Raw genomic sequence first — 17433 nt, forward strand, 5'->3', positions numbered from 1 at the left:
GAGGCGGGCTGCACGATGTTGGAGCGTGAGCGGAAGACGGCCTAACGGTGTGCGGGACCGTAGCCCAGCTTCGTGGAGACGGTTGCGAATGGTCCTCGCCGATACCCCAGGAGCAACAGTGTCCCTAATTTGCTGGGAAGTGGCGGTGCGGTCCCCTACGGCACTGCGTAGGATCCTACGGTCTTGGCGTGCATCCGTGCGTCGCTGCGGTCCGGTCCCAGGTCGACGGGCACGTGCACCTTCCGCCGACCACTGGCGACAACATCGATGTACTGTGGAGACCTCACGCCCCACGTGTTGAGCAATTCGGCGGTACGTCCACCCGGCCTCCCGCATGCCCACTATACGCCCTCGCTCAAAGTCCGTCAACTGCACATACGGTTCACGTCCACGCTGTCGCGGCATGCTACCAGTGTTAAAGACTGCGATGGAGCTCCGTATGCCACGGCAAACTGGCTGACACTGACGGCGGCGGTGCACAAATGCTGCGCAGCTAGCGCCATTCGACGGCCAACACCGCGGTTCCTGGTGTGTCCGCTGTGCCGTGCGTGTGATCATTGCTTGTACAGCCCTCTCGCAGTGTCCGGAGCAAGTATGGTGGGTCTGACACACAGGTTTCAATGTGTTCTTTTTTCCATTTCCAGGAGTGTATGTACCCTCTACTGCTATGCGCAAAACGAACCCCGTATGGTGCAATCAACGTGTAGAATTTAAGCCTTGTTCTTACTTTATGTTTCTATTAAAAGCTGAAATTTCCAGGTAAATCCCATTTTACGCTGTCTTACGTAAAACATCTTTCTGCCAAAGAAAACAGATTTTTTTTTTACGGCAGTAAGCAATGTCCATAATGTCGTCATTATTTTTTGGTTTATGTGAAAGTCCTCCATCGTTTGTCGAATGACCGATTTTGTGAAACTGCCTATAACGAAGAGTTTCCTCCCAAAATTATCAGTTTTCCTTCGTGGCGGTTCCAGTAAACCACGCGGTTTATTTTCGCGTTTCTTCCTTATGCGTCCTATTGTGGCGAGGCTGACGTTTGCATAAATTGCAGCCCTCTGATTAAGACTGGTAATATTAGCCCACAGTTCTTTTGTGCCGCCTCTTTAACACATGATGTTGTAACATTACAGACAACCGAACGCTCGTTACTCCATAAATACCTCCTCTTCCCCATATTCTGCACATTTTCTTGCAATGCAGGGCGATTATGCATCACTTCCGGATACCGAAGTATATCAGTAAGCATACAAAATTAACTGTCTGACACTGGCAATTATGATCCCACGAACAGAACGACATGTATCACTGCTCGCTTATCTACACCGCTAGGCAGGTAACGGGCAACTGATTTTGGGTGCCCCTGTAGGCCAGTGGCAGGGTTCTTATGGGAAAGGCCGCTTCCCCCACCAAAGGCAGTGCTCGCTCTTGAGTTTACAGACAGACTATAGCTGCAGATGTCGTGGTGTTAGCAGAGGCACATGCGAGGGTCGTCGTCTGCGGAGGCCCATCGTTCGGAGTGTTGGTTGCATTGTGTGGTCAGACACATTTGTTATGGGTGTGTGTGATGTCCTTAGGTTAGTTAGGTTTCAGTAGTTCTAAGTTCTAGGGGACTTATGACCTAAGATGTTGAGTCCCATAGTGCTCAGAGCCATTTGAACCACATTTGTTCTTTCCCCAGGATTAAAGTCTGATGTTAGTTCAGCCACAGTTCGCCACCTGACCTGTTTTACCAGTATGCCCAGCCTACGACGTGCGACATGTGTAATGAGGTGTGACCACCCAAGTCTGCAACGTCTGGACGTGGTTTCCCCTTGGGTTCGCCACGTGTTGAAGACACTCACCACAGCACCCCTCGAGCACTCGGCATGACGTGGAGTTTCCGAAATGCTCGTGCCGAGCCTCGCGGGCCATCACAATCTGTCCTCGGTCAAACTCAGATAGATCGCACGCCTTCTCCATTATACACACGGACAGCACGCTCACTGATACTGGATGCACTATGTGTTTGTCTCACTAGCAGGTATTCCCCACCAGGTGACGCTGCAATCGCCCGGACGGGCTCATATCGGTAGTAGATCGCCGGTCATAATGTTCTAGATGATCAGTGTATATTTTTATACACTCCTGGAAATTGAAATAAGAACACCGTTAATTCATTGTCCCAGGAAGGGGAAACTTTATTGACACATTCCTGGGGTCAGATACATCACATGATCACACTGACAGAACCACAGGCACATAGACACAGGCAACAGAGCATGCACAATGTCGGCACTAGTACCGTGTATATCCACCTTTCGCAGCAATGCAGGCTGCTATTCTCCCATGGAGACGATCGTAGAGATGCTGGATGTAGTCCTGTGGAACGGCTTGCCATGCCATTTCCACCTGGCGTCTCAGTTGGACCAGCGTTCGTGCTGGACGTGCAGACCGTGTGAGACGACGCTTCATCCAGTCCCAAACATGCTCAATGGGGGACAGATCCGGAGATCTTGCTGGCCAGGGTAGTTGACTTACACCTTCTAGAGCACGTTGGGTGGCACGGGATACATGCGTACGTGGATTGTCCTGTTGGAACAGCAAGTTCCCTTGCCGGTCTAGGAATGGTAGAACGATGGGTTCGATGACGGTTTGGATGTACCGTGCACTATTCAGTGTCCCCTCAACGATCACCAGTGGTGTACGGCCAGTGTAGGAGATCGCTCCCCACACCATGATGCCGGGTGTTGGCCCTGTGTGCCTCGGTCGTATGCAGTCCTGATTGTGGCGCTCACCTGCACGGCGCCAAACACGCATACGACCATCATTGGCACCAAGGCAGAAGCGACTCTCATCGCTGAAGACGACACGTCTCCATTCGTCCCTCCATTCACGCCTGTCGCGACACCACTGGAGGCGGGCTGCACGATGTTGGGGCGTGAGCGGAAGACGGCCTAACGGTGTGCGGGACCGTAGCCCAGCTTCATGGAGACGGTTGCGAATGGTCCTCGCCGATACCCCAGGAGCAACAGTGTCCCTAATTTGCTGGGAAGTGGCGGTGCGGTCCCCTACGGGACTGCGTAGGTTCCTACGGTCTTGGCGTGCATCCGTGCGTCGCTGCGGTCCGGTCCCAGGTCGACGGGCACGTGCACCTTCCGCCGACCACTGGCGACAACATCGATGTACTGTGGAGACCTCACGCCCCACGTGTTGAGCAATTCGGCGGTACGTCCACCCGGCCTCCCGCATGCCCACTATACGCCCTCGCTCAAAGTCCGTCAACTGCACATACGGTTCACGTCCACGCTGTCGCGGCATGCTACCAGTGTTAAAGACTGCGATGGAGCTCCGTATGCCACGGCAAACTGGCTGACACTGACGGCGGCGGTGCACAAATGCTGCGCAGCTAGCGCCATTCGACGACCAACACCGCGGTTCCTGGTGTGTCCGCTGTGCCGTGCGTGTGATCATTGCTTGTACGGCCCTCTCGCAGTGTCCGGAGCAAGTATGGTGGGTCTGACACACCGGTGTCAATGTGTTCTTTTTTCCATTTCCAGGAGTGTATTATAGGCAACTGTAGTGTGTGTGTGTGTAAGGTGGGCGACACTATTGTGTTCTGCGTGATCCCCAGTCTGTTCCTCTCAAGAAGGATGAAGGGGGCAACCGAGATTAACGTTCTCATCGAACACACGGATCACCAGCACTCCATGAGGCACTGCGGAACGGTTGAAATTTAATACAGGACTCTGGTGCAAAGACTGGTGATCACGAAGTGTAAGCCACCACCTCTCCTCGCCCTATTGGCCAAATACTGGCATTGGAAATTTCACGAGGATTCAAACCGGTGTACCTCGGATTCGAGTGCCATCGCACATGTGTGCGTTAGTGACCTCTGCTGCAGTTAACCAAGACACTCATTATCGCACTTTTGAACTTACACTGTCAAAAAATAATGACAGCTTCGAAGAAGTAATATGTGTCACTGATAGTTTCTTATGAGGTGGTAAACGACTGGAGCATTGAAACATCCTGGCAGATTAAAACTGTGTGCCGGACCGAGACTTGAACTCGGGACCTCTGCCTTTCACGGGCAAGTGCTCTACCATGTGGGCTACCCAAGCACGACTCACACCCCGTCCTCACAGCTTTACTCCTGCCAGTGAGGACGGGGCGTGAGTCGTGGATGGGTAGCTCACATGGTAGAGAACTTGCCCGTGAAAGGCAGAGGTCCCGAGTTCGAGTCTCGGTCCGGCACACAGTTTTAACCTGCCAGGAAGTTTCATATCAGCGCACACTCTGCTGCAGAGTAAAAATCTCGTTCTGGACTGGAGCATTGTTCAACACATCTGAATGTTAACCTTGACCGAACTCTGTCCTTCAAGAAACATTGTCGTAACACCAGGCAGAAAGTTAGTTAATGTTACTTAAAATCCGTCTTGATTGCAAATTTTTTTATTATTCATATGACCGGTTTCGGTTCATTCAGAACCATCTTCAGATCTGATATTTCAGTTACAGGAGTAACCCGTCCAAATCCAGCAACTTTCACATGCTACGTCACATCTTGCATGTGACGTCATGATGTGACGTAGCATGTGAAAGTTGCTGAATTTGGACGGGTTACTCCTGTAACTGAAATATCAGATCTGAAGATGGTTCTGAATGAACCGAAACCGGTCATATGAATAATAAAAAAATTTGCAATCAAGACGGATTTTAAGTAACATTATAAAATCACTGATTGCTGTTATCCCATAAGACATTATGTCTGTTTTTGCAAAATAAAAGTTAGTTCACGGAATAACATCTTGAGGAAGCTCACATCCACCGCCTGGGGAGCAAGTCCTCCCATCCTGAGAATTTCGGCTCTTGCTTTGTGTGTGCCCGCTGCAGAGTATGCTTCACCTGTGTGGAGTGCATCCACTCACACCAAACATGTTGATATTGAAATCAATGAGACCGTCCGAATCTTGCAGGGATGCTTGAAGCCATCTCCAGTCGATAAAATCTACCCGATTGTTGGAATAGCTCTCCACACTATTAGAAGGGCTGTTGCTGCTGATGTAGAGGGGGCTAAGCAAACTTATGATCCCCGACATCCAATGCATGATAATCAGGCTGTAGTCCGTCGATTGAAGTCGAGAAAGAGCTTCATCGCCATGTCTCAACCACTAGAGAGAACACCAGAGTCTAACCACAACACCAGGTGGAAGAGCAAGCTGCCACCTGATATCCCTGTAAAGGAAGAGGTAGCTCCAGCAAATGACTTGACCTACCCTATTTGGAGATCACTCAATCCTCTTGGGGTGCGCGCTCCTCTTTGCAAGACCAACATGCGAAAATGGGGCATTCTTCCAGTTGATGGAGATACATCCTGTGAGTGCGGAACAACACAAGACCCGGCCTACCCGCTAATTTGTCCCCAACTTGAACAACGCTGCACAACACAGGACCTGATCGCGGGAAACAACAAGGCAATAGGAGTTGATACCTTCTGGAAATGGTGACTGGACACGGAAATGAAATGAATGAATGAGCTGGTTCTGAAAGCTCATTGACACATTAAAGAGAGTTTTGTTCCTTGGTGTAGACAAACTGCTACGTGTTCTGTGATGTGACAAGAGTCGCAGCCTGCGCCGAGATCGCCTAACAAAGCATTCCGCGCAGACCAAGTGACGCGTGGCGCTAATTCTTATCTGGGGAAGTTCCCACCCGCAGTTTCATAAGCGCATTACCGTTAAGCTCTTCACCTCTGCAGCAGGGAGGGCACCAGCGAGAGCGATATTATCGCACAGAGAGGGAAAGTGGAGGCAGTGGCAAACTTCGGGGCGGGGGGCTAGGTACTCGGATGCAAGTCCTTTCACGGCGATAATCTGGAGAAATCCTCTTTGGGACTCCATTCGCCAGAAGACCGTGCAGCGAATAGAGGAAATGCGAGATAAACGTTCAGATTGTGCTGCTCTACACAGCCAGACGCCTTCTGTGCAGTTCTCCCCCCGTTGCTTCAGAAAGATAGCTGTACTTCACTGACAGATGTTACACGCGGAAGATTGTTCTAAACACTCCGTCCAACATTCTAATAACAGTGAAAGAAAAATATTATATACGGATATATAATGTGTTTCGACTATATGGGGCCGGCCTGAGTGGCCGTGAGGTTCTAGGCGCTACAGTCTGGAACCGCGCGACTGGTTCGAATCCTGCCTCGGGCATTGATGTGTGTGATGTCCTTAGGTTAGTTAGGTTTAAGTAGTTCTAAGTTCTAGGCGACTGATGACCTCAGAAGTTAAGTCCCATAGTGCTCAGAGCCATTTGAACCATTTTTGACTATATGGGATGCAACCGACCACTTAAAAACACCAAGATGCGAACATGTAGTTACTATTCGACCATGAAGCAATTCGTCGACTTACGCTGATCCGATATATATATCCCTGCACTTGTAAAACTGTTTTAATTGGCTCAACAACATCATATTTACCTATCAAAAAACAATTACTCACATCTCACACACCACAGATCTGCTTGTTGTTACCAGCATTGATTCATAAAAAAGCTCCTGGTCCAGGAAACCGGATTTGAGCTACAGAGCAATATCAGTTTCAGCTCCAATGATGTATCTTGCATTGTGTTCAGATTCTGGAAGAAGTAGTCTCGAGACTAAAGTACTTGACTGAAACCAAGGAGAATGAACTTCCGAGTACATATATTTATATTTAGCGAATGTGCGTGGTCTCAGTACACATCCAACACCAGCTCGAAGTGTATTCACTGCCTTCCAATTTCCAATGTTATGTATAATCCCTCTTGATTGCAAAAAAAATATTTATTCACATGACCCGTTTCGGTTCCTCTAGAACCATCCTCAGATCTGCAATTTCGGTTACAGGAGTAACCCGTCCATACACAGCAAACTTCAGACGCGTCACCGAAACCGGTCATGTGAATAAACATTTTTTGCAATCAAGACGGATTATAAATAACATTGGAAAAACCAGTGATTGCGGTTATCCCATCAGACATTATGTCTGTTTTTGCACAGCCTTCCAAATTGCCACCAACTCTCTTTCGTATCGGGCTGACAGTTCTTTTGATAATGGGATGCGATGATGGCCCCTACGTCAAATTTTAAATCTTTTTCTTAACAAAGTGGCACAATGGTCAACTACTAGACTCAGAATCCAAAAGTCTGCGGTTTCGATGAAGAGCCACACCTACGATTTTACTCTATAGCCCATTATTTCTTTCATTTCGGGCGGTGTTAGTTAATATGAAAAATACCGGTTTATACCGCGATTCGGAACCCATATTATACTGTAGGGTCACCCCCCCCCCCCCGCCCCCTCGCCACTCAATAGCTGACAGGGTAAGTCAGCGCAAATATAAAATGATGGCAATGACGTACCACCTGTTACAGGATCATGCCACTGTGATGTTCACATAAAGCTACAAGTAGGTGATAGCTTCACCTTGTGGTCTTGCGGTAATGTTCCCGCTTCCCTCGCACAGGGTCCCGGGTTCGTTTCCCGGCGAGGTTAGGGATTTTTTCTGCCTCGAGATGAGTCGGTGTTGTTGTGCCGTCTTCATCATCATCATTCATCCCCATTAAGGTCGGAGGAAAGCAATGGCAAACCACCTCCGCTAGGACCTTGCCTAGTACGGCAGTGCGGGTCTCCCCCATCGTCCCCTACGCTCCTCGGAGTATGGGACCTTCTCATCCTCACTTGATGTTTTTACACATTTAAGGGGCTCCGGAAAGGCTCAAAATCATGAAAAGTTCAATTTTTACTTTTTTGCGTTTTCAGAATCTGCAGACTATTACCTTTTAATAGATATATAATTTATTCAATTCCGAAGACTACAACTATTTTTAAATTTTTTTTGAAATGTGTTCTACATGGGCGTGACCCACTGTGGCGCTGTTAAACTGCTGTCAAATGGTGTTATTATTAACGTCCGTGTTCATCAGGTACATTTTAGTGATGTCAGATAAAGTATGTGTTGTGGCTAACCTATTTTCAGAGACTTAGCAGCACCTGAACTGTTGAAAAAGTGCATTCACGGAAAAACTCAAAACCCCAATGAAAGTGTAGATAGTGTTATATGGTCGAGAATCCCCAAGACTGTATTTGTTGGAATAGAAACACTTCACTTTGGTGTGTATGATGCTGTTGCGACTTTCAATTATGGCAACATTGTAAGGTGCAAGGTATTTAGAAATATGGGAATGAAGATAGGTTCTAACATGGTACGAGCGATGCTTGCTTTAGACAAGGAACGCCTTCGGGCTGCAGACAGGGCTGTAAAGAGTCTAGAAATACAAGCAAGAGTAAACAGGAGGAGGAACAAGAGGAAGCTGGAGGAGGAGTTTGCAGAGGATGAAGATAATCCATCCTATGGACCTGGAATGCACTAAAAAGTTAATCCAATCTTTGTCGCTCGATTCCCAAAACTTTTATTTTCTCATACTAATTACATGTTTTCTAAGGATCTTCCAAACATATTTGTTTCAAACTTTCAGTAAATGTTACACAGTACCTTCTGCATAATTTAACACAGCCTTTTTCCAAAAAACTGTATATTTTTGAATATATAAATAAAAAATTGCAAAAAAATGTTGTGAATTTTCATTACAATTGAAAAAAATCATCTTTAATAACTGAACTAAAATTTTGTAAAATCCCTGTGTTATGTTGTAGCCCATATTCCAATAAATAATCTGTAAAAAGTTCAACTTCCTACCTCAAATACTTTGTGAGGAAAGATGTAATTTATAAGCGTTTTCTTAACATTGCAAGTATAGGGCGTTCCGGAGCCCCTTAATGTCATTTATCTGGGAGTCGTAGTTAAACATTCCACATTCATCCTGAAACCTGACATTTTGGCGCTTGATGGCTTTACAACATTCGAAATGTAGGAAAACAAATCTGGGCAATCCTGTAACAATCGAAGAATTTTTGGAGGTTCATTCTGCAAATTGCTGTATACGTACAGAAAATCTGCCATTGACTTCTTATTTTCCAATACTGGATCAACGCTTTATCGACTTCTTCTTTAACCTGTTTGTTTCTAAAGCCTCATGAGGCACAGGCTGTCCAAAAAGTGCAGTAAGTCTTCACCGTCCACAGGCTGTCCAAAAGGTGCAGTAAGTCTTCACCGTCCACTTAAAAAATTCACTGTATAACTCATCGAATCCGCGCATCACACAGTTCACTGTTATGTGAAACACAGATGTGGACAGATAGTCTTGTGCGACCACTTGTAGTGGACCGCACAAGAATCGCCCAGTTCGTAGTTGAGTGTGTACGATTGGTCGTTCATTGTCGCTTCCTGTGAACGCCCGGTATTAATAAGCCCAGCAATAGTCGGTTGGCAATCTGAACAACAAACAGGCGGGTGCGAGTTCCTACTCTCTCTCTCTCTCTCTGTCTCCTCTCTCTCTCTCTCTCTACCCAACTGCGTCACAAGGAGCACACAAAGGTTGTACCATAAGGTTATACCGACCCTGCTACACAGTTTCTTTCATAAGGAGCAATCAAAAATTTTCAGTTTGAGGGCATTACTATAGCGCGTACGCGACTTAGCAAACTCCAATTCGGGTATGGAGGTTGTTAGGAAATCCCTGTACAGACTTCTAGGACTTGCAGAGAGGAGTGTGTATATAGTACACTCCTGGAAATTGAAATAAGAACACCGTGAATTCATTGTTCCAGGAAGGGCAAACTTTATTGACACATTCCTGGTGTCAGATACATCACATGATCACACTGACAGAACCACAGGCACATAGACACAGGCAACAGAGCATGCACAATGTCGGCACTAGTACCGTGTATATCCACCTTTCGCAGCAATGCAGGCTGCTATTCTCCCATGGAGACGATCGTAGAGATGCTGGATGTAGTCCTGTGGAACGGCTTGCCATGCCATTTCCACCTGGCGCCTCAGTTGGACCAGCGTTCGTGCTGGACGTGCAGACCGCGTGAGAGGACGCTTCATCCAGTCCCAAACATGCACAATGGGGGACAGATCCGGAGATCTTGCTGGCCAGAGTAGTTGACTTACACCTTCTAGAGCACGTTGGGTGGCACGGGATACATGCGGACGTGCATTGTCCTGTTGGAACAGCAAGTTCCCTTGCCGGTCTAGGAATGGTAGAACGATGGGTTCGATGACGGTTTGGATGTACCGTGCACTATTCAGTGTCCCCTCGACGATCACCAGTGGTGTACGGCCAGTGTAGGAGATCGCTCCCCACACCATGATGCCGGGTGTTGGCCCTGTGTGCCTCGGTCGTATGCAGTCCTGATTGTGGCGCTCACCTGCACGGCGCCAAACACGCATACGACCATCATTGGCACCAAGGCAGAAGCGACTCTCATCGCTGAAGACGACACGTCTCCATTCGTCCCTCCATTCACGCCTGTCGCGACACCACTGGAGGCGGGCTGCACGATGTTGGGGCGTGAGCGGAAGACGGCCTAACGGTGTGCGGGACCGTAGCCCAGCTTCATGGAGACGGTTGCGAATGGTCCTCGCCGATACCCCAGGAGCAACAGTGTCCCTAATTTGCTGGGAAGTGGCGGTGCGGTCCCCTACGGCACTGCGTAGGATCCTACGGTCTTGGCGTGCATCCGTGCGTCGCTGCGGTCCGGTCCCAGGTCGACGGGCACGTGCACCTTCCGCCGACCACTGGCGACAACATCGATGTACTGTGGAGACCTCACGCCCCACGTGTTGAGCAATTCGGCGGTACGTCCACCCGGCCTCCCGCATGCCCACTATACGCCCTCGCTCAAAGTCCGTCAACTGCACATACGGTTCACGTCCACGCTGTCGCGGCATGCTACCAGTGTTAAAGACTGCGATGGAGCTCCGTATGCCACGGCAAACTGGCTGACACTGACGGCGGCGGTGCACAAATGCTGCGCAGCTAGCGCCATTTGACGGCCAACACCGCGGTTCCTGGTGTGTCCGCTGTGCCGTGCGTGTGATCATTGCTTGTACAGCCCTCTCGCAGTGTCCGGAGGAAGTATGGTGGGTCTGACACACCGGTGTCAATGTGTTCTGTTTTCCATTTCCAGGAGTGTATTTTGAATTGAGACTCATGCCAGAAACGTACAGTTTCCGTTCTATGACGATTTCAATTCACATATATAACGCGTCCACTGCTACTGAGGGAAAGAGAAAAGTCTGAGAGTTGCTTGTCCTGTTATGTAATATGGTAGGCAGGATTACGTGTACTACTAGTTGTTGGGCCAAATGCAGAATTTAATTTACGAGACTCCTGTAGAGACAGAAGAAAATATGCTGGCACGAGTTCTGGGCGCTGCATTAAAAATTGAAGAGACACCAGGTGCGATGGAGAGTGTGTACCAGAACATGCTTTGTAGGTACAATGTAACAGAGTTGGTGGCTGGCACATCGAGCCGCTGTTCTAATGCATCAGTACCACCGGGTGTTCAAAATGTCTCTCCGCAGTGTCGTATGATTGTTAACCGCGTGTGCTAGATGCCGCAGTGAATATACTGAAATGAAACTCAGTGAAATACAAGTTATTAATTTATTTAATATTCATTATTACTTACAAATTTTCACATTGAATGTTGAAGGTGTCCCCCCTGTTGTTGAATACACAATTCAATTCGTCTAATCATGTTTCCAAACATAAGCTGTAACATTTCTTCTGTAAGAGTAGTAGTGAAAGTGGATATTGCAGTTTTCAGTTCATCGATGGATTTTGGACAGTTTTTATAGACAGCTGCTTTCACTGCACCCCAGAAGAAAATGTCAGGTGGTGTTAGGTCAGGCGATCGTGGAGGCCAAAGTCCCTTTGAAATTATGCGATCACCAAAAACATCAGCAAGCAGTGACATTGAAAAGCGAGCTGTATGCGCGGTTGCACAATCTTGTTGAAAATAACCGTTCTCCTATGAATGGGTACAGAATATCACTGAAGTATCGTTGTGCGTTTATAGTTTCGTTGAAAAATATGTGACCCACAATACGACGTCTAGAAATTCCAATCCAAACTCCTATTTTCACAGAATTAAGTGGTTCCTCATGAATACACAATGGATTTGCGGTACTAAACATACAAGAATTTTGCGAGTTCATGTACCCAGGTAAATGAAACCACGCCTTATCAGTGAAAAACGTTTCATTAAGAATATCTCTTCTATTCTGTTGAACGAAATTTGTGAACCATTGACAATAATGCAGTCTCTCTCCATGATCAATATTTTTCAGTTCTTGCACGACTGTCACTTTGTATGGGAAAAGTTCTAATTTTTCCCTTACAGCTGTGTGGGCCGTTCCGACAATAACATCGATTTCCTGGGCGAGTTTTCTTACTGACTTGTTCGGACTCATGGACATTTTATCGGAAATATCGAGTAGTCTATCCTCAGACAAAGCGCTAGGACGACCACTTCACGGTGCATCTGTCACTGAACCCGTACTTCGAAATTTTTTAATCAAATCTCACACAGTATCGCGATGTGGAAGTGTTGTCTGCGGAGAAACTGAATTAATTGTTTGACAAACTGAAACTGTGTATTTACCGACAGCTTTGAACATTTGTTCGACTAAAAAAACACGTTATTCAATGGTCAGCATTTCAACAGTGACAGAAACGAAACAAACAAACAAAGGAACTAAACTTAAACGTACACGTCAACACGTAACTACACACACCAACAATACTGCTGACGCTGGCTGAGATAAACGAAATAGTGGAACGTTGGGAGAGTCCACTTGAAGGGAAGTAAACCAGGCAGGCGAACAATCATACGGCACCCGCGACTAACAATCAAACGGCACTGCGGAGAGACTTTTTGAACACCCCGTATTCTGTATTTACAGTGCGTTGGGTTCTTTCTTTGTTTTGGAACAATGGAAACACTTAATGTTTAAGTTGTTCACACAAACAAATGCTTTGTAAGCTGCGACAGGGTCGCAAATTGAACAGTGACCCGAATATAGAATAAATTTCCTGTACTTCACGTCTATGGTCACAAGTTTTTGTCATCAGACTACCGGTTTCGGTCTATAATGCATGGGTTAGTGTTGAGAATATTATGTACTCACTCTCGTCTACAAGTCCTAGAAGCTTTTAAGGGGAATTTCTGAACGTATGTAAGCAATGACATACAGGCAAGCGATTAGCGTGGTATTCGTATCTTTTCGATGTACATGTTGTGGATTGGCAAGACAGCCAATCCACTAGGAGGAAGCCGAAAGGCACGCGTTTAAGCTCACGCAGGCTGGCGTGAGGTCTGGAACAGTTAAAGGAATTGAGACTAGTAAAAAAACGTACGTAGCTGCTGGAATACTTAACTTTAATCCATAATAGGTGAACATCGCTCTTGACGGTACATGTTTTACAGCATCAATAGTAACTGGTAGGCAACGGCCTTGCCGCAGTGGATACACCGGTTCCCGTCAGATCACCGAAGTTAAGCGCTGTTGGGTGTGGCCGGCACTTGGATGGGTGACCATCCGGGCCGCCATACGCTGTTGCCATTTTTCGGGGTGCACTCAGCCTCGTGATGCCAATTGAGGAGCTACTCGACCGAATAGTAGCGGCTCCGGTCAAAGTAAACCATCATAACGACCGGGAGAGCGGTGTGCTGACCACATGCCCGTCCTATCCGCATCCTCCCCTGAGGATGACACGGCGGTCGGATGGTCCCGGTGGGCCACCTGTGGCCTGAAGACGGAGTGCCAGCCAGTGCCAATAGTAACTGGTAATGGCGCCTTGCTAGGTCGTAGCAAATGACGTAGCTGAAGGCTATGCTAACTATCGTCTCGGCAAATGAGAGCGTAATTTGTCAGTGAACCATCGCTAGCAAAGTTGGCTGTACAACTGGGCCGAGTGCTAGGAAGTGTCTCTAGACCTGCCGTGTGGCGGCGCTCGGTCTGCGATCACTGACAGTGGCGACACGCGGGTCCGTCGTATACTAGCGGACCGCGGCCGATTTAAAGGCTACCACCTAGCAAGTGTGGTGTCTGGCTGTGACACCACAGTACATGCGGTAAATGAGAGAACTATGAGTACGTTATCACCAAATGAGTCCAATCAAAACCAATTTCCTGTTGTTTTCTTTTTGGCTGAGGAAGGACAAACGCCGGCAGACTTTATCAGTGACTGAAGAATGTATATGAGGTGTCATGTTATACCGTGACGTCGTTATGTTGTATCGTAAGGCGTGTATGCTGTCGTGGTCGTCTCTTCTTTTCCTCTTCGATATCAGAGCATGAGAAATGTTTATGTTTGTGTTTACCAGTTTGTTGTTGACAACACACGACTACACGGCCACGATACCACCTGATTCCAGAATTAACAGTACAAAGATAGTGGGTTTCGATGCAGCATTATTTGCCTCTACACCACTATAAGAAAATATCACTGTTCATGAAATAACAAAATATACGAATAAACTTCTTTATATCTTTCCTTTTTTTTCAATCAAATGGTTTCAAATGTTTATTTCGCACACACAAATGATTCACACCTCGATGTAGAGTGTAAACGTGTTCACGAAAAATAGTACACTGTTTCCGTCGATAACCACGTCTGAGCTTTTGGGTTGCTAGGCTACTTCGATCAACAGGATTTATATTGGATTTTGAAACTGATCTCTCTATCCAAACCTACGTCCTCCACAATAGGCCATCAACAGCGGGATAACCATCAAATATTCTACCCTTTGGCGATAGTTAAGAATTCGCGTAAATTGTATTTTCGCGAGTTTAAAGCAAACCATCGGCGACGCGAAAGCAGTCTTGATACCGCGTCACACTCGCGACGCTTACTAGCCTGTCACGAAACTGACCTGCATACATCTACAGTCAATTCCAAGGTCATAATTCGCCCCACGCCACTGTGTGCAAGTGAACTTCGTCAAACCAATTATTTCTCGAATCGTAATCACTGATCCCGACACGTTCATAAACGTACAATTAACACTCTTTTTCTAACAAGAGTAAAAGAATGACGTCACGTCATGTACGTAGTTATTAAATTATTATTACAAATACCTCAAACATTTATCGTCATTATATTTCAATTGTAATCAGAAAAAATATGATTTACTATCGGAAAATAAAACATAACAGATGGCAAAGCGCACGCAACTACACTCCTGGAAATTGAAATAAGAACACCGTGAATTCATTGTCCCAGGAAGGGGAAACTTTATTGACACATTCCTGGGGTCAGATACATCACATGATCACACTGACCGAACCACAAGCACATAGACACAGGCAACAGAGCATGCACAATGTCGGCACTAGTACAGTGTATATCCACCTTTCGAAGCAATGCAGGCTGCTATTCTCCCATGGAGACGATCGTAGAGATGCTGGATGTAGTCCTGTGGAACGGCTTGCCATGCCATTTCCACCTGGCGCCTCAGTGGGACCAGCGTTCGTGCTGGACGTGCAGACCGCGTGAGACGACGCTTCATCCAGTCCCAAACATGCTCAATGGGGGACAGATCCGGAGATCTTGCTGGCCAGGGTAGTTGATTTACACCTTCTAGAGCACGTTGGGTGGCACGGGATACATGCGGACGTGCATTGTCCTGTTGGAACAGCAAGTTCCCTTGCCGGTCTAGGAATGGTAGAACGATGGGTTCGATGACGGTTTGGATGTACCGCGCACTATTCAGTGTCCCCTCGACGATCACCAGTGGTGTACGGCCAGTGTAGGAGATAGCTCCCCACACCATGATGCCGGGTGTTGGCCCTGTGTGCCTCGGTCGTATGCAGTCCTGATTGTGGCGCTCACCTGCACGGCGCCAAACACGCATACGACCATAATTGGCACCAAGGCAGAAGCGACTCTCATCGCTGAAGACGACACGTCTCCATTCGTCCCTCCATTCACGCCTGTCGCGACACCACTGGAAGCGGGCTGCTCGATGGCTAAATGGCTCTGAGCACTATGGGACTCAACATCTTAGGTCATAAGTCCCCTAGAACTTAGAACTACTTAATCCTAACTAACCTAAGGACATCACACACACCCATGCCCGAGGCAGGATTCGAACCTGCGACCGTAGCAGTCCCGCGGTTCTGGACTGCAGCGCCAGAACCGCTAGACCACCGCGGCCGGCGGGCTGCACGATGTTGAGGCGTGAGCGGAAGACGGCCTAACGGTGTGCGGGACCGTAGCCCAGCTTTATGGAGACGGTTGCGAATGGTCCTCACCGATACCCCAGGAGCAACAGTGTCCCTAATTTGCTGGGAAGTGGCGGTGCGGTCCCCTACGGCACTGCGTAGGATCCTACGGTCTTGGCGTGCATCCGTGCGTCGCTGCGGTCCGGTCCTAGGTCGACGGGCACGTGCACCTTCCGCCGACCACTGGCGACAACATCGATGTACTGTGGAGACCTCACGCCCCACGTGTTGAGCAATTCGGCGGTACGTCCACCCGGCCTCCCGCATGCCCACTATACGCTCTCGCTCAAAGTCCGTCAACTGCACATACGGTTCACGTCCACGCTGTCGCGGCATGCTACCAGTGTTAAAGACTGCAATGGAGCTCCGTATGCCACGGCAAACTGGCTGACATTGACGGCGGCGGTGCACAAATGCTGCGCAGCTAGCGCCATTCGACGGCCAACACCGCGGTTCCTGGTGTGTCCGCTGTGCCGTGCATGTGATCATTGCTTGTACAGCCCTCTCGCAGTGTCCGGAGGAAGTATGGTGGGTCTGACACACCGGTGTCAATTTGTTCTTTTTTCCATTTCCAGGAGTGTAAATGACAGCTTTGCATAGCGTCGGGACTTAATCACGCAAATCTATACAAAGAAATGCCCGGAATCTCAATTTTTCCATACGAACTGACAGATACAAATAAGATATTCAAGACTTCATAGATCGATCCCGACCTGTAATGTTATAATGTGTGTCGAAAACGGCAGCTGTCGGGAGGTGGAACAGGAGGTGCTACTTGTTCGTTGTAACGCTCGTCCTCTCATGGCAGATGTAATGCGGAATTTACGCCAACTGAAGTGGGAGGCACATTCCGCCTCGATAGGTGCGCAGTCAGCGCAGCCGATTGCTAAGTGAAGGTTCAAATGGTTCAAATGTCTCTGAGCACTGTGGGACTTAACTTCTGAGGTCATCAGCCCCCTAGAACTTAGAACTACTTAAACCTAAGTAACCGAAGGACATCACACACATCCATACCCGGGGCAGGATTCGAACCTGCAACCGTAGCGGTCGCGCGGTTCCAGACTGTAGCACCTAGAACCGCTCGGCCACCCCGGCCGGTGCTAAGTGAAGGGGCTTGGGTTCAATTCCTCGTCGGTAGAAGATTTTCTCCGCTCGGGGACTGCGTATTGTGTTGTCCTTAGGTTCATATCGTCCTAATTCGACTATTGAACTGGTGAATGGGCACGTCCCGAAAGCCAATAAATTGGAAAGAAAGGTGAGAGACAT

General features: G+C 48.0%; 1 long non-coding RNA gene and 1 pseudogene across 1 annotated transcript in view; both read left to right on the top strand.

Annotated features, from left to right (window-relative positions):
• LOC126176959 (uncharacterized) overlaps positions 1–17433 on the top strand; it is a 633583-nt gene that overhangs the window by 320210 nt on the left and 295940 nt on the right. The window lies entirely within an intron of this gene.
• Positions 13386–13503, top strand: LOC126177274 (5S ribosomal RNA; annotated as a pseudogene).

Source organism: Schistocerca cancellata, chromosome 3, assembly GCF_023864275.1.
Source record: "Schistocerca cancellata isolate TAMUIC-IGC-003103 chromosome 3, iqSchCanc2.1, whole genome shotgun sequence".
NCBI classification, from domain to species: domain Eukaryota; kingdom Metazoa; phylum Arthropoda; class Insecta; order Orthoptera; family Acrididae; genus Schistocerca; species Schistocerca cancellata.